General features: G+C 40.0%; 1 protein-coding gene across 1 annotated transcript in view; it reads left to right on the forward strand.

Moving 5' to 3' along the window:
* anos1b (anosmin 1b) overlaps nucleotides 1–17,608 on the forward strand; it is a 106,316-nt gene that overhangs the window by 37,934 nt on the left and 50,774 nt on the right. The gene's annotated exons all lie outside the window — the stretch shown is intronic.

Here is a 17,608-nt window from a genome sequence, read left to right on the forward strand (position 1 = left end):
CACAACAGGCTGCAGATATTGGAATCTGGAGTAAAAGAAACTGCTGGAGGAAATCAGTGGCTTGAACAGCACTTCTGAGAGGGGAAGAAATTGTCAATGTTTTGGGTCAAGACGCTGCAGCGTAATTATTTTGATTGGGTCGATGGGGGTGCAAGTAAAATGTATTGAGGTCAGTAAACAGGTGTTTTGTTGACCTGTTATTCATCCTAACAAAGTTGCTTTTTGTCCTCCTTTTCCCTTTTTATGTTGATAAAACCACATATTTTATGTGATCCAATGTATGGTAGAAACACCATTTTTAAAGAAACATTTTAATTTAGAGAAGTTGAGGTATTTTGTTTCCATCTCCAATTTAAATGTTTGGCAACTCATTCTGATCTGGTTGTGAGTGCATCATGGAAGGGAAAAGACCGGGAGAAAAGCCCCCATTATACATTTGACTAAATAATCTTATATTTGAATGTTGTTTTTTTTTAAAAACTGATTAAGATCTCCACTTAGAAATGTATATTTTTAGTGATGGTATGATTAGCAGTTAGCACAAAGTTGTTACAGCACCAACAATCTGGGTTTGAATCCAGCGCTGTCTGGAAAGAGTTTGTATGTTCTCCCTGGCACTCCGGTTTCCTCCCACCCTTCAAAATGTACGGGATTGTAGGTTAATTAAGTGTAGTTGGGCAGCACAGACTCATAGACCGGAAGGGCCTGCTACCGTGCTTTGTCTAAATTAAAAAATATATAAGATGCTGTATTGTGACAAATGATCTTATCTGCACCACTGAATGTCCATAAACTGGAGCGATGTTTCCACAGGACATGCAGATTGTAGTAATTTTGGTAAGGCATCTTGCAGAAGTGGCTACTGATCTTTTCAGACTTCTGAGTTGAGTGTTGTATGATCTCTTGTGCAGCCTACATCCAATAAAATAGCTATTACAGCAAGCTGGTAAATCATTTCATGTTGACAGGAAAGGGAATTGTCATCCATTGAGCATGTTCAGGTGGCAGATGTGGAATGACCTATAGCTACTAATGCAACAAATCTTCCATCTGTGTGAGTTTGTGTGACAGAGTGCTCCATCAACATCTGACATCTTTGAAATTGTTATAATGATTGCAATAAAATATGCAACCAGATACAAATTCCACACATGTACCAGGACTCACTTTGATCGAGATGGGCTCTACTTCTCTCTGGATAATGTTGTGGCAATGTTGACCTTTTTCATTGCGAGTGTATCCATTTTGAATATTACTGCTTTCTTACCAGCTTCAGTTTTCTGAGATGTTATGTTAGAAATTGAAAATACATCAGTATAAGCAAATTAAATTAAAGATCATCTTAATTTCTGCAACCTTTGAAGTTGTTCCCCTTGTTCTATAATGGCATAACTAAGCCAAAGTTTCTTGTACACATTTTGGTGCTGCTAAAATTATCTGTGATGTTTTAGAGATTAAGATTGCTAGTTAAGTTGTACCATTATCCAGTGTGTTATCATGCTTTTGGGTCTTGTCTGCAAGAAGCCAGTTATGCATTCATCTAAGATCCAATGATATATTGCATGCCTAATCGTTTTAAATATAACTGGAACTTTTGCACCATTTATTTTTCTTCCACCCAATAAGTGTCGGGCTATCATGCCTGTTTACCTGGAGCCTGAAATTATTGAAGCTTCTTATTTCTTTGGCAATGGACTTCACTTTGTAAGTTAGTCAGGCAAGGGTAAAATGACTTCAGTCATGTTGCATTAGTAGCTATAGGTCATTCCACATCTGCCACCTGAACATGCTCAATGGATGACAAGTGTTTTGCAGAGATTGAGTTCTGCAGTAACTTTGACAAATTTGCTGATTCATCATAGACTGACTTTTCTCTTTCCTTTATTCTTCCCATAACAATACTCCCAATAATTGCGTTAGATATCTTTGACACAAATAGATAAAAAGAAAAACTTAATGCACCATAATGAAATTACTTTTTTGTTATATTTCTCCAGCGCTATTTTAAAAAGCCAGAAATTGATTGATTTTAATGATTAGAGATATAGTTCTGCCTTAAGCATAAGAAATCTTGATGCCAGTGTTAAGAAACAGGGAAATATACCAATATCAAACTCTTTGAGAATATACTAGAAGGATGTCTGGTAAGGAGGTCTGTAATGAGAATTACATCCAGAGCTTTCTAACTTAGATGGTCTTTGATTATTCCATTATGGGATAATAGGGAATTTATGCTTGGAGATCTATGGATAGATTTCTCCGAGAGAAGGGACAATAAAAGGGAAAACCATCTCAGGCCTTTGTATATGGATCAAGTAGTTAGTTGAATATGTTTGGCTATACTTGGAACCATAGGGAAAGGGTTAGGGTTAGAAAGCATGTCACCGCAAACCAAATATAAACATGCTTCAAGATGAATTCCATTGCAATATCCAGGCCTGAAATGCTGGTTAACCTTTACTTCCTATGGATATTGAGTGACCTGCTGAGTTTCTCCAATACATTTGTGAATTGCATTTAACACCAGCATCTGCATACTTTCTGGTTTAATACCAACATTTTAGGCTGAGCCCTTTGACAGGAATCAGGAAAAACAGGTAGATGCCTAAATAAAAGGGTGGGGTTAAGGGGAGGAGGGGAGAAGAGGAAGGTGGAAAAGTAAGAGGAAGGAGCACCAGCTAACAGCTAAGAGTTAATAAGTGGATGCAGGTGGGAGGGCAGAATAAAAATAAACTGAAAAGCAATAGGGGAGAGAAGAGAGGCTAAGAAGGGTGGGAGAGAAGGGAAGGGATGGGGAGCTGGACGAAAGGAAATAGAGGGAAAAGGAAAGAAAGAGACCAGGCGAGATAGTTAAAGGAAATTGGAGACTGTCGAGGCAGAATACAAGGTGTTATTCCTTTAATATGCGGGTGGTCTCAATTTGGCAGTGCATGAGGCCACGGGGAAGACATGCCAGATGGTAATGGTGTGTGGAATTAAAATGATCAGTTTGACCAAGATGAATGTAAAAGATTAGTAATTTTTCAAGTGTAAGGAGCATTCTTACTTCAATGAATACCATGTGAAGAAGTTTTAATGACTCATTCTTACATTTGCTTGTTCACATACAACTCATTCAGCAGACTGGGATAATTGGCTGATGGGCAACAACAAGAGCACAGTAAGAATGCCAGTGATGAGATCACAAATGCTTCATTCCCAGAGAATACACTTGGGTCACTATACAGAGCTGCCTTTACTGCTGTGGAACTGACAATCTGCCGTCCTTATGAACTGCTTGAGGGTTCAGACTGAAGTGTTCTGAAATCAAATTATAAATAAATGGTAACATTTGCCATCCACTGTGCAGTCACCAAATTAATCATGCGTTATGTTCATAATCCAGCAAATTCTAGGTCTAAAGCCTTTGATGTTCTGATCGTCTTAAGGTACCTGTGGTTTCGAGACCTCCAGTGGTCATCCTGATCGCAATAAAATCCCTCTCATAACAGTCCTGATCAATTTTGTAAATTAACGTGCAGTGCAGTGAAACAATGGAACTGCTTCCCACCATGCTAAGGACTCTGGTTCAAATCTGACCTTGCAGCCATCAGTATGGAGTTTGCATATTCTCCCTGTGATCGTATGTGCTCCATCAGCTGTTTTGGTTTCCTTCCACATCCCAAAGACGCAATTGCTAGGTGAGTGGTATAATCACGCAAAGTTGATGAGAAGGTGAAGAGAACATGTTTAAAAATGGAACAAAAAAAGGATTGGAGTAAATAGGAGTTTGATGGTGGGCACAGACTTTTTGAGTTGAAGCTCCTGTTTCAATGATGTTTTTCTCTATCATAACTCTATTTCCAATCTGTAGTTCTGCTCCTTGATGAAGAATTGCCCCAATCCTTTTGGCAGCAGAAATTTTCAGAGCTACAGAATCTGCTTTCTCTTTCTTTTCAAATAATTTCAAAAATGGAAATGTCATGGTGACACAATTCTGACACCAGTGTGTGTTCATTTACAAAAAGGCATGAGTATGTTGTCAATTTTCCTTTATTCTGGATGAGGAATGGGCCTGGAATACAATTCGCCCTGTCAAGATTGCTCAATGAACAATGCACTCCACCTTTTGCTCCAATTCTGAAACACCGTTCTGTTGAAGTTAAAGTTATGCAATAAGGTCTTGTGATCAACGATAATTTTTTTTAAATTCTGATGCAGTTCAGTATTGTATCATATATTCTCACTCCATTATTAATCGTTCTCTTAAATTTTACCTGAGTTGAAGGCTGTTGTGACCATTTCACATTAGTTTTACAATATTTCAAATAGATTTTCCTTCTGTAGAATCACTCCATTGTTATCAAGTGTCTTTCATGACTTATCTGAGAAGAGGTCACTGGGTCACAGGACACATTCACCAGGATACACTCAAACCAGATGATTCAATGAGAAGATGATTGATATTCTAGCTGTTTGATTTGGAAAGGCTGCTGAGCTAAATTAAATAGTTATTTCTTCAGTTTTTGTGAAGTATCTTTTCACCTTCATGTTGAGAACTATTTTCAAAATCATAATTAAATCTCCTGTGATACTGCACACTGTGAGCACGTAGCCACTCATTTGCATTTTGTTGTAAGCTCTTTTTACCTTCTTTTATTTCTACCTTTTTTTAATTCTAGCTTCATTCACTGCCATATTTTGTTTCTAATTTTCCTTTGTATGAGCAGGAAGGGCTAAGAAGGATATAGACTAAATACAGACAAAAAGGGGACTAGTCAAGAATACCATCTTGGTTGGCATGGACGAGCTGGGCCAAAGGTCTTGTTCAGCTAACTCACAGTTTAGGTCAGTTGTACAGAATATGCACCAATGACAAATGGCAGCCTTTATAGCTGAGGTTAGGCAGAAAGTGTAAAATTTTATAGTTTCCTTCTCAGACCCTGTTTTCATGATCATGTGTCCTTTCCTCTTTCCTTCAGTCCCATTGTAGAGTTCCCCAGGAACCTGTACTATATTCTCAGATGTTCATCAAATACATTAAAGTTGAAGTATTAGAGTTGTACATTCATGTTACAGATGACACCCAGTTATGGGACATAATAGGTGTGGGAAATTTATTTCTAAAAGGCATGGTTAAATTAAGTGGAAACTATGGAAGATCGAAGTGGGAAGAACAAGATTAACTGAGAGTAGGGGAAGCTTAGAAACAGTTGGACAGCAAAAGGGTCTGCATTGTCCATCTGCAACTGGTTTAGTTTTTTCTTCTAGGTATATATAGATGAGCGCAACATTGTGGTCCAGTCATGTTCAATGTTCTTTGCAACCATGGTAACCGAGTCTTCAGCTCCAAAAATAATAAAATGCTAAAGAAATTTTGCCATTTAGTGATCTATTGGATCCATTGGGGAAAAAAAAAATTCTGCATCAATTATAAAGAGTATTTTAAGGCCTCATCTGGAGTATGATTTCAGCTTTGAGGACTAGATTTTGGGAGGTTTTTTTTGCTCAGGAGCGAATATTGCACAGATCCACTTGAATTCCTGCAGTCAATGTCATATAGGTAGTTTATTTCGTAGTGAGTTCCAGACCTTGGCCTCAATAGCTAGAAACTAAAAATAGGCAATAATTTTCCTTGCATCTGCCATGCTTCTCATTAGGATGATGGAGTTCATGGATTGAGAGTTACAGCAATATATCCTATGTGTGATATTTCATGCATTTCAGAATTTCTTTAATAATGTGGATAGATGTTTAAGCTTATGGAATTAATTTGTGATTAGCTGGTTTTCCAGATATTGACCTGATTTCAATCTTCTGTGTGCTGAATTGTTCATTTCAGCCAGGATGCATGTGGCAGTCCAGCAAAGAAGAAAAAGAGATTGGAATAAAATACAACAAAGGGACTCTTCATTTTACTTTCCACAATCCAATTGGCATCCAGGGAATAACTCAAATTAAAAGAACAAATGCTCACCTCTATGGTATAGATTATATCTCAAAAAGATCTCCACGACTTGCATTCACAGAATTCTTTTCAACTATAATAGGATTTGTATGTATTACTAGTTTAAAATTCATTGAATTAATGACAGTTGCATCTGGTGCAAAAGAGGATTGTTCCATCAGTCAACTAAATTCATCCTAAATTTTGGAGTGTGACATAGAGGAGTTGTGAAGATTGTGGCACATACACACATCAAACATTGGAGACAACTATTGCTTGGTCTTGGATCTTGATCCTCCAAGATATGCCGTATGAAATTTAAACTGGAGGTGCGGAGGGTGTACTTGAGGAGATTTTTAAAGAAGAACTGTCTTAAATTTAATTGGGTCTGGTTGTGTTAGTATGGTAAGGTGAAGATTATTCCATGCTTTAATTGTACGGGGGAAGAATGAATTGCTGTACACATCTGTCTTTGAAGATGGCACTACAAATAGGGTTGCGTGCCCTCATCTGCTCCTAGCAGGCTTGGATTCAGAGTAGGATTGATAGTCTATATCAAGATGGTAATTTAGCATTTTGTAAAAACAGGTTAGGTGATGTGCTCTATGTATATCTTGGAGAGAGTTCCGCTTTAATGAATACAAAAGCTTGGTAACACTCACTTTTCTTCCATGTGTATTTGTCTCTGGACTTGTTCAATGGTAATATTGTTTTAGTTTGTGTCTGGGTCCCATGCAGCTACTATGTATTCCAAATGTGGTCTGATGTCAGAAGTTGAACAATGATGGAAGTTGCTTCACAGAAAATTTAGGACTCCTGTTGCCTTCACTGTAGTATGATGTGTTTGATTATTCCAACGCAGATCGTTCTGGATTTTGATATCAAGGTATTTGCTCTGTTTGGTTTCATCAAGGGTGGCACCCAGGATTCTGTATGATGTTTTGCCTGGTTTTCTCTTCCTGGTGACATGCATTTGGAAGGATTGAACTGCATGCCCCATTTTTGTGACTACTCTATCATGCCTTCAAGATCCTCGTTATCAGCTGACTTAATTGGGCCATACCAAATCATTGACTGCGAATAGTCTAGTGGTGCTTGTGACATTTCCTTGAATGTCGTTGATGTAGAGTAAAAACAAATGTGGGCCTAACACTGTGCCCTGGGGTGTACCATTTAACACTGGATGCCATTCAGAGATTTTCCATTCACGCACACCCGCTGGAGATATTTAGTCAAGAAACTAGAAATTCATCTTTAAAACCCAACACCCAACCCCAACCAACCAATTTTCCCTTGCAACCACTGCATCCGTGTCTGCCTGTCCCGCATCGGACTTGTCAGCCACAAACGAGCCTGCAGCTGACGTGGATATTACCCCTCCATAAATCTTCGTCTGCGAAGCCAAGGCAAAGAAATACTGTAGTAGTCAAGTTTCTTAACTAATCTTTTGTGGGGAATGACGTTGAATGCTTTGGAGAAGTTGAGCACCGCTAAATCAGTGATGATATTGTTATCGAAGTTTTTGGCCAGGTCAATTGTTGTTGGGATTAAGTTGGGACTCACGTGATTTTTGCTTCCTAAATGCATCACCAAGATTATTGTGACTGCTAAGATGCCTCATCAGGTTACTGTCTATTATGTGCTCCAGGAGTTTGCAGCAGGTGCTTGTTAATGAAACAGGCTGTGTTTTTATACAGTCTATCTCAATGCTTCCTCTCATTGGGTAATAGATGGACTTGCAGATTACATAAGATCATAACCAAAGCATTGAATTAAACTAAATTTTTGTCAAAACTGTATCATTAAACTGTTGAACAGAAAAATGGCTCATAGTGCAGGTGTTCAGAAGTAGCTCAGTGATCTTTTTCCTGAGATGATGATAGCAAATACAAGAAGATATCTGATTAAGATGAGTGAAGGAAAGATTAGGGGAGATGTCAGAGGTAATTTATTTTACACAGAGAGTGGAATGCATTGCCAGGGCGGCGGTGGAGGCTAGGAACATCCAAAAGACTCTTAGCATGGATGTAAGGAAAATTGAGGATAATTTATTTTTTAATCTAGAGCTTTGGGTGGCAACGGGCTCATCCAGCCCATGAGCCCATGCTGCCAAAGAGACAAATTAATGTACAAATCCCACATATTTTTGGAGAATAGGAGGAAACCAGAGCACCTGGGGAAACCCACACAGTCACAAGGAGAACGTACAAACTCCTTAAAGATTCAAATGCAGTTTGTTGGTGCTGTAATAGACCTCAACAATAAAGACCTCAACAATGAAGACAGTGTTTACATCCGGTACCGCACGGATGGCAGTCTCTTCAATCTAAGGCGCCTGCAAGCTTACATGAAGACACAAGAGCAACTTGTCTGTGAACTACTCTTTGCAGATGATGCCGCTTTAGTTGCCCATTCAGAGCCAGCTCTCCAGCGCATGACATCCTGTTTTGCGGAAACTGCCAAAATGTTTGGCCTGGAAGTCAGCCTGAAGAAAACTGAGGTCCTCCATCAGCCAGCTCCCCACCATGACCACTAGCCCCCCCCCACATCTCCATCGGGCACACTGAACTCAAAATGGTCAACCAGTTTACCTACCTCAGCTGCACCATTTCATCGGATGCAAGGATCGACAAAGAGATGGACAACAGACTCGCCAAGGGAAATAGCGCCTTTGGAAGACTACACAAAAGAGTCTGGATAAACAACCACCTGAAGAAACACACAAAGATCAGCGTGTACATAGCCGTTGTCATACCCACGCTCCTGTTGGACTCCAAATCATGGGTCCTCTACCGGCATCACCTACGGCTCCTAGAACGCTTCCATCAGCGCTGTCTCCGCTCCATCCTCAACATTCATTGGAGGGACTTCATAACCAACATCGAAGTACTCGAGCTGGCAGAGTCCGCAAGCATCAAATCCATGCTGCTGAAGACCCAACTGCGCTGGGTGGGTCACGTCTCCAGAATGGAGGACCATCGCCTTCCCAAGATCGCGTTCTATGGCGAGCTCTCCACTGGCCACCGAGATAGAGGTGCACCAAAGAAGAGGTACAAGGACTACTTAAAGAAATCTCTTGGTGCCTGCCACATTGATCACCGCCAGTGGGCTGATATCGCCTCAAACCGTGCATCTTGGCCCCTCACAGTTCGGCGGGCAGCAACCTCCTTTGAAGAAGACCGCAGAGCCCACCTCACTGACAAAAGACAAAGGAGGAAAAGCCCAACACCCAACCCCAACCAACCAATTTTCCCTTGCAACCGCTGCAACCGTGCCTTCCTGTCCCGCATCAGTCACCAACGAGCCTGCAGCAGACGTGGACATACCCCTCCATAAATCTTGGTCCGCAAAGCCAAGCCAAAGTGAATAGCAATGCACTAACTGCTATGCTAAGGGAAAAATTAGATTGTTGTGGAGTAGGTTTATGAAGGTCAGCACACCTTTGTGGGCTAAAGGCCTTGATTCTATGTTCAGTGTTCACACTTGTCAATAAATTTTATTTGGTTTTTATGTTATTGCCATCCAATCTGTTTTATTCTTATGCTATCTATACTGTTCACTTTGTCCAATTTGTGACAATGGGCCATCTATCTGGGGACTTCACCAACACTCTTTTTTTCACTCTTCATTTAGTGCAATGGTTCTCACCATATAGGATAAGGACAAAAAAAATATTTAGGACTTTTACAGTTCTACATCTTTTTTGATCCTCCTAGATAATTTTGCCCTGAGGGAAAAGGAAACAATGCTAAAGGATTCCTCATCAGTTGCAACTAAATTATCTGAATGTGGAATCAGGAAGACCTGAGTTATTTTGAACTTCACAGAAAGGAGCAGATTACCACAACCATTTAGCAACCCCACACACAAAGCCACATCACAACCTGATCTCAGGACTCCTATCCTAGAGCTATTGTGATATGATTAAGTGATTGCTGATTAACCCATTAACCTCTGCTATGGACAGAGTAAATCCTGCCAAGGTTTGGAAATGGACTTAAAGTGAGTACCTGTCTGCACTACTACCTGCTCTTTGCACCCTGAAAATCTGGCTACACATCTTTCCCCTATAGTCCGTAATATCATTCTATTAGATGATTGGGAAAGGTGATTATTAATAAACAAATCAAGTTTCACATTTGTAATTTATGACAATCGATGAGGGTGAGTGGTAGATAAACCTTAGCAAGGCTGTTGATAAGGGCCCACACAGTAGGCTGTTCTGGAAGATTGGATTACATCAGATGTAGTGTGATCTGGCTAGAGACAGAGGGTAGTAGTGGAGGGTTATTGCTCAGATTGGAAATTTGTGACCAGTAGGTGCACTGTTGTTTGTCATCTATATTAACAACTTGGATGACCGTAGTTAGTCCAGCTAATCAGCTTGCAAATGACACCAAAAATTGTGATTTAGTGGACAGTGAACAAGATTAACTAACCCTAGATGGTCTGTGAATGTGGGGCTTAGAATGGTGGAATGGAATTCAACTCCAGCATATGTGAGGTGTTGCACTTTGAAAAGTTAAACTCAGTTAGAAGTGTTGTAGAACAAGGAAACTTGGGGACACGTATATACTTCCCTGAAAGTAATAATGCAAATTGACAGAGTTGTGAAAAAGGCATTTGGCACACTTTTCCTTCAACAGAGTACTGAGTATAGGAGCAGGGACAGCATATTACAATTGTACAAGACATCAGTGATACTGCACTTGGGGTATTGTGCACAGTTTTGGTCACCCCAACTATACACAAGATGTAATTATGTTGGAAAGGGTGTGAAAAAATTCACAAAAATGTTACCAGAACTGCTCAGCTTGGCATAAGGAGAGGCTGGGTAGGGTAGAATTTTTCTTTTTGGTGTGTAAGAAGCTCAGAGGGGATCTTCTAGAAGTGGTAAATGCAAGAACAATTATAATGTTCAAATGACATTTAGATGGGTACATCTGGCTTTGTCAACGTGAACAAGTTGGGCTGAGGTCCTGTTTCCATGCTGCAGAACTTAAGATGACACTCTATGGCAGTAGAGGGCTGGGCTGGTTGAAGGAAGAGATTGCAGATGTTGTGTTTATAGTTAATACAGAAAAGTGCTGGAGAAACTCATCAGCACCCACAATGTTCATAGGCAGGCAAAGATATACAGTACATGCCAGATAAGTGAATTTTCCGTAGCTTGTTGCGTGATTGGTGAGCTGACTGCTAGGAGCCGCCAATTTAAAAGTTTCATATTTTTACCTTTAATTTCCGCGATTTTTTGGCCAGTCGCTTGAGGCTGCTGGTTGCTTGAGTTCTGGATAACAGGAATTTTACTGTATCATCAACATTTAGGGCCTGAGCAAAAACCAGGTATATGCCTGAATAAAAAGGTTGGGGAGGAGGGAAGAAAGGGCTGGAGAAGGAGCACAGGCCAACTGCCAAGAGATCTATGTCTCCTTTCCTCCAGCTTCCCACCCCCTAGCTCTTTCTTTTTCCCTATCCCTCTGTCTCTCTTCCTCCAGCTCTGTAATCACAGAGCTAACCTCTCCCCTATCAATTCTCAGTTTTTCTCTCCTCCTCTCCTGTTCATATCCACCTGTGGCCCATTGGCTGTTGATATTCTAACAGATGTGTACAAAGTCAGCAGAAAGTGGAATGGTGGAGTGGCAAATGTGATTTATTTTTGAGAGAATAAGGTAGAACAAGTCTAGGCAACCATCAAAATCAGAAGCAGGAAAGATAATGGACCCCTTATTCGATGTGATGCGATTTAAGGGATCTTCAATACAATTATGTTGTTTTAATCACAACATCTCAAAGACTCCTATTCCAATGACAAAATTATTTTTACAATAATTTCCCTTGCACCATTGAAATGTGCAGTCTTCTTACTTTGGTCCACTTAAGTACATCCTGCTGTTATCCCAACCTTACTAATGATCTTTTTTTTAAAATGTGGGACCAGTCACAACAGAGTGCTTCATCTGGACACACGTTGCATCTCTCCCCTTTCCCCCACACCCCCCCTCCCCCCATTCCATTTTACTTCACTTGCAAGGCATTCTATTGTGTGGCTAGCCTGCGGCTGCTATACCATGAGTCCTTTAAGGTCTGTTGATCTTCCCTGCACAAATCTTGACAAATATGTGGCAATAACAATGGTGCTCTGTAGCTTTCAGTGGGAAATGCAAATGTCATCTTTCTTGGTCTAAATCAAATGTATTTTTGTCTAATTTCACAATTTTTTTTTCAGCTAACTTCAAGATTTTAATAATGTATACCATAAGAATTCAGCATATCAAAAAGTTGGTGAAATCTAAATTTTAGACAATTCTGTTGTTTCAGGTCACTTTCCCTAGGTTACTTGTGCATGCTTTCTCTTCTCATGACTCCTTTCTCACTTTACTAATTATGTCATATTTGAATAATTAAAAAGTATCCAAATTATTTTTGTAAATCATTGCAGAATCTTTCTCACAACTTGTTATTGGGGATTGCAGAGAAAACGTGATGTGTTCATGAACTGGAGCTGTAGTGTTTGTTCAACTGAAATCCTTCATGTTTGAACTGTCCTGCCTATTAAACAGAGATGGAGATAAATTATACAGTTCAAATGAGAAAAGTATGCCTATTTCCAAGTGAAGCTGTTCCCGCAGTGATGAGAAAACTATTGTATACATATATTCCTAGCTCTGTATTCTCAAGGATCTCTTTGCCAGATAAATTAACATTTTATGTCTCAGGTATTTGTTTAATTGCACTGCTTTGTTCTATGAATCACATTTTCTTATCTGAACAAATTCAAAGCCAATTAAATATATTTAGAGCACTTCTGAGAAAAAAGAAAAATCCTGAGACAGAGATTTATTTGGTTTTAAATTTACGTAATATCCTTTGACATGCTGCTCATTTACTTTGTGCACAAAGTAGAAGTCTTGGATTTTTCTGTGAATTCATTTAATGATGCTTACTTTATTAATAGGAACCACTGAATAAAGGTTAGCTGCAGTGGTGCACAATTTTGCTCTGGAGCTCAGCTGAGCCAAGTATAATTGAGTAGTTCTGACAGCTGTTCCACTGCCCATCAATTTTCCTGAATAAGGAAACACGTAAAAGGACAAAGTAACATTAAAGGGTGCAAAAGCAGTAAATTGTGATCAATTAAATGGAAGTCATTCTTTGTGCAGAACTACACATTGCAATTAAAAATGTAATACTCCACTTTACTACAACTAAGAAATAAGTTAGAAAACATTTTTTTTAAATGAGTAACATGTAGTTGATTTGAGACCAAGTCATCTTTTATGCAATGTGTGGACTGACTTAAAAATAATTATGGTCTTAAAAGGGACACATAAATTTCTATATCACAATCCATCCTTAAACACTAAAGAACTGTGTATAATTAGTTCCAAATGAAGCATTACTCCAACCTTTTGTGGCCTAAGAGCAAACATTCTCAACCTAAGACCCTGCTCAAAGATTATGGGCCCACTTCCCTGTGAAGTGAGCCTCCGAACTCTCAACCTGGCCCCATTGGCACACAGGAGCACATCTCCATCATCTGACTTCCCTAACCCACCCCTTCTACCTTTGAATCCTTCCTACCTTCCGCCTCCTGTTCTGCTCCATCCCCCCCACATTGACCCCCACTTCAAACCTTGCCTGGTCTTTACCATCTTCTCCAACTTTCTCCTCTTGAAGATGGAGTACTTTGTCCTCAGAAGAGGCCTCACCTTCATTCCCCCTTCACCCACACCTCAACATTTTCTGCACTTGCCATGATGCAAAATTCTTCTTCCATTGGTTCAGCTTCCATGTCTACTTCTACAACCACAATTCTCCATCCCCACTACAGACCTCTTCTCTTATCTCAAACCTTTTTCCTACCCCTGGACATCTCGTTCCTGCCTTCTGCCTACTCTGGACCTTTATATTTCCAACTGCCACTGAGACATCAGCCATCTCAACTTCATCACTTCCCTCACATTTTAATCTCACCCCTCGCAATGCCTTGTCTTTCACTCTCTCCACACTAATCCCAACTCACCACCAAACCCGCAGGGAAGGATAGCACTGTTGTGATCTGGCACACTGACCTCTCGGAAGCCAGACGATAACTCTCAGACACCTCCTCTTACTTACCCCTCCAACAGGACCGCACAAACACTCATTAAACTACGATACAATTCATCACTTCCAATAATCTCCCTTCCACAGTTACCCATTTAAACCTCCTACAAACCAAATTCCCCTGGGAGACTCATCGTCTCCACGTGCTCCTGCCCCACTGTGCTGATATTCGCTTATCTCATCTCTGCCTTGTCCCACATGGTTCAGACCCTCCCCACCTACAAACATGCTCTCCACCATTTTAATATTTTTCATTTCCCAAAATTCAAATATCTCACCTTCACCATGGACACCTCCATACAGAAGTCCTCAAAGCCTTTCATTTCTTCCTCGACAACAGACCAAGCCAAACCCACTCCACCACCGCCATCCTCTTACTGCTGGCAAAACATGTCCTCATCCTCAATAACTTCTCCTTTGACATCCCACTTTCTCCAAATCAAAGGGATAGCCATGAGTACCTGCAGGGGTCCTAGTATTTTTGTTGACTACGTGGACCAATCCATGCTATAAGCCTATACAGTCTCCTCAACTCTTCCTTTGCCTCATTGATAACTATATTGGTACTGTTTTATGCACCCTTGATGAGCTCATCAATTTCATCCACTTTGCTGCCAACTTCCAACCTGACCTCAAATTCACTTGGTCCATTTCCAGCAACTGTCCCCTTTTTCGATCTCTGTCTCCATTTTAGACAAACTCATGACCAACATTTTCTACAAGCCCACCAACTCCCACAGCTATCTCAACTACACCTTTTCACACCCTATCCCCTGTAAAGAACCATTCCTATCTCACAATTCCTCCATCTCCATCGCAACTACACCAAGGATGAGGACTTCCATGCCAGATCATCCAAGAAGTCCTTTTTCTTCAAAAAACATGGCTTCCCCTCTACTATCATCAACTTTGCCCTCACCTGCATATCCTCCAGGACCTGCACATCTGCCTGGGCCTCCTCTGCCACCATGTGCAACAAGGACAGGATTCTCCTTGACCGCACCAACTACCCCAACAGTCTCCACATCCAACATATCATCCTCTGCCATTTCCACCACCTACGACATGATCCCACCACCAGACACATCTTTCCCTCTGCTCCCCTCTCCTCCTCCCTCCATGACGCCATCATCCACTCTTCTCTGCTCACCGATTAACCCCTTGGTGCCTATCCCTGTGAGCACAGGAAGTGCTAAACTTATGCCTACACCTCTTCCCTTACCACCATTCTGGGCTCCAAACAGTCCTTCCAAGTGAAGCAATTCTTCATTTGTGAATCTGCAGAGGTCATCTACTATATCTGGTGCTCCCATTGTGGTCTACTCTACATTGGAGAGACTGGACACAGACTGGGAGATCATTTTGTTTTGCACTTCAGTTCTGTTCACTGCAATAGCAGGGATCTCCTTATGGCCACCAATTCAATTCCCCACTCCATTCCCTTTCTGACATGTCTGTTCATGATCTCATGCACTGCCAGACTGATCACCCACAAATTGGAGGAACAACGCTTCATATTCTTCTGGGCACCGTCCAACTAGATGGCATTAATATCAACTTTTCTGGTTTCCATTAGCTCCACTCCCCTCTTCTATCCCTATTACTCCTTTTGTTTAGCACTGTCTTTCTTTCTTTTTCCCTCTGTCTCTCTTCCTCCAGCTCTGCATTCACATTTCCTCTCCTGTCCTCCTATCCCTGTCCAATTATCACCTTTTGACTGTTTGTCTGTGCTCCTCACCCTGACCTTTTCCATCCTTCTCAGCCTGTTACCTCAGGTACTTGCCTGCTTTTTACTCATACCTAAAACAACAGTAATATATCTTTACCTCCTGTGGACACTACAAGACCTGCTGAGTTCCTCTAGCATTTCTGTATTTTTACTACAAGCACAGCATCTACAAACTTTTGTGTTTCACTGCCTGTGAAACAGTCAAGTTTTTGTTTACTCTGTACTTCTCCCTTACCAACTAGAAAGAAAAATTGAAAATATTTGATGCGAGGTGAAAAGAAAACCAGGCTTTTATTTAAATGTGCTGTGTCCCATGGGATGGTGTGTTTGGGCAGGGGGGGGGGGGGGTTATAGGGCCCCCATTGAGCATCATTTCTTCAAATTGTGGACATTCTTATTGCTACCAAGGTGGCTAAAACCTATGTGACCTTACTTGTGAACTGGTGTTTGGTACTCCTGGATAAGAGCGCTGAACTAAACATTTTGGCAAATCATTTGATAACCTATTTTAATTCATTCTTTTCCATTTATTTTAAATGTGAGGCTGAAGTGAATACTGTACTTTGAATTTGTGTAGTTATCTTGAATATTTTCAGTGACAGCTGCAAATTACCAAAAGCAGCATCATAATATCTTGGTGATTAGGTGTGATCTGCTTTCTAAATATTCTTCAAACTTCTCACTAAAAAATGTTTAATGACCTTACAGATATTGAAAATGTCCATTGGAAAAGCAACTGTGATTAAAGTTGCTGGGTGCAAAGTTCTACTGAAATACAAGTCTAATAAATTAGTAATGATTTGTTGAGTGACTGAGCATATCTTTATTTAAATTCAGTATTCTTTGAAGTTGGCACAGAGGTGGTTCAAACTGCATCACTGAAACTCCCAAAATTTGTGAGCTTTGTGGAGATTTACGCTGCAGCTCAGCTTTAAAGTGCACAAACTTGGAATCTACATGTTAGTGTTGAATTAGTAGATTTTTTAAGTCAGTTTCTTTAAATTGGTGTTGGTGCATATATCCCAGGATTCAGTACTTGGGAGAAGCAAACTAATAAAGTTAAGAAGGAAATTAATAGATTTTTTCTTTTTTTTCAAACTCATAAAAATGTTTGAAGGATCAGGAACATGTATTAAATTCAGGACTTTGTGTATGGTACACATGTGATGTTAAATCATGGAAATTTCAACAATAAATATTTTTTAATAAAATGTGTTATATTGTGTAATGTACAATTTATTACACCAATGAGCTGCAGTCACAGTTCACATAGCCTATTTCTTTAAGGTAAAATAATTTTACTGATGCCTATATATGACATCTGGAGGTCAATTGGGGGTTAATTGTTGTTGTTGAGCAAAGTTTGCACACTGGCAGTTGCTTGAAAATTTCCAGGGCCAGATCAGAAAAAGCCATCATGAAGCAACTGATACCCCCCACCCTGTTACAGTTTAAAACAGCCTAATTTTCCAAAATGTGCCTTGAGTTGGTGTTTGCAAAGGTTAGGTCATTGAGATTCTACATTTCTCTAGTTTCACCATCCTCAGCTTGAAGCAACTGACATGAAGGATGAGTGAAGATTTAACAGGGCTGTTAGATGATTGAACAAATTTTATGTCTCTATTGATCTTTGTCTAAAACTGCCATCAAAAAATCTTATTATTTACTTGCACAAGATTTATATCAAGCACAAATAATAATAGAATTGGCCAATACAAGTTAGTGCAAGAAATCCATAAAAATTTTCTTTCATCTTAAGAATGGTGTTAAATTATATTCGCCTCTGGTTTAGTCCAAAGGCCCGAAGGATTTTTAAAAATTTTATTTACATTGCATTTCATTTTCTT

The sequence above is a fragment of the Narcine bancroftii genome, chromosome 9 (genome assembly GCF_036971445.1).
Source record: "Narcine bancroftii isolate sNarBan1 chromosome 9, sNarBan1.hap1, whole genome shotgun sequence".
NCBI classification, from domain to species: domain Eukaryota; kingdom Metazoa; phylum Chordata; class Chondrichthyes; order Torpediniformes; family Narcinidae; genus Narcine; species Narcine bancroftii.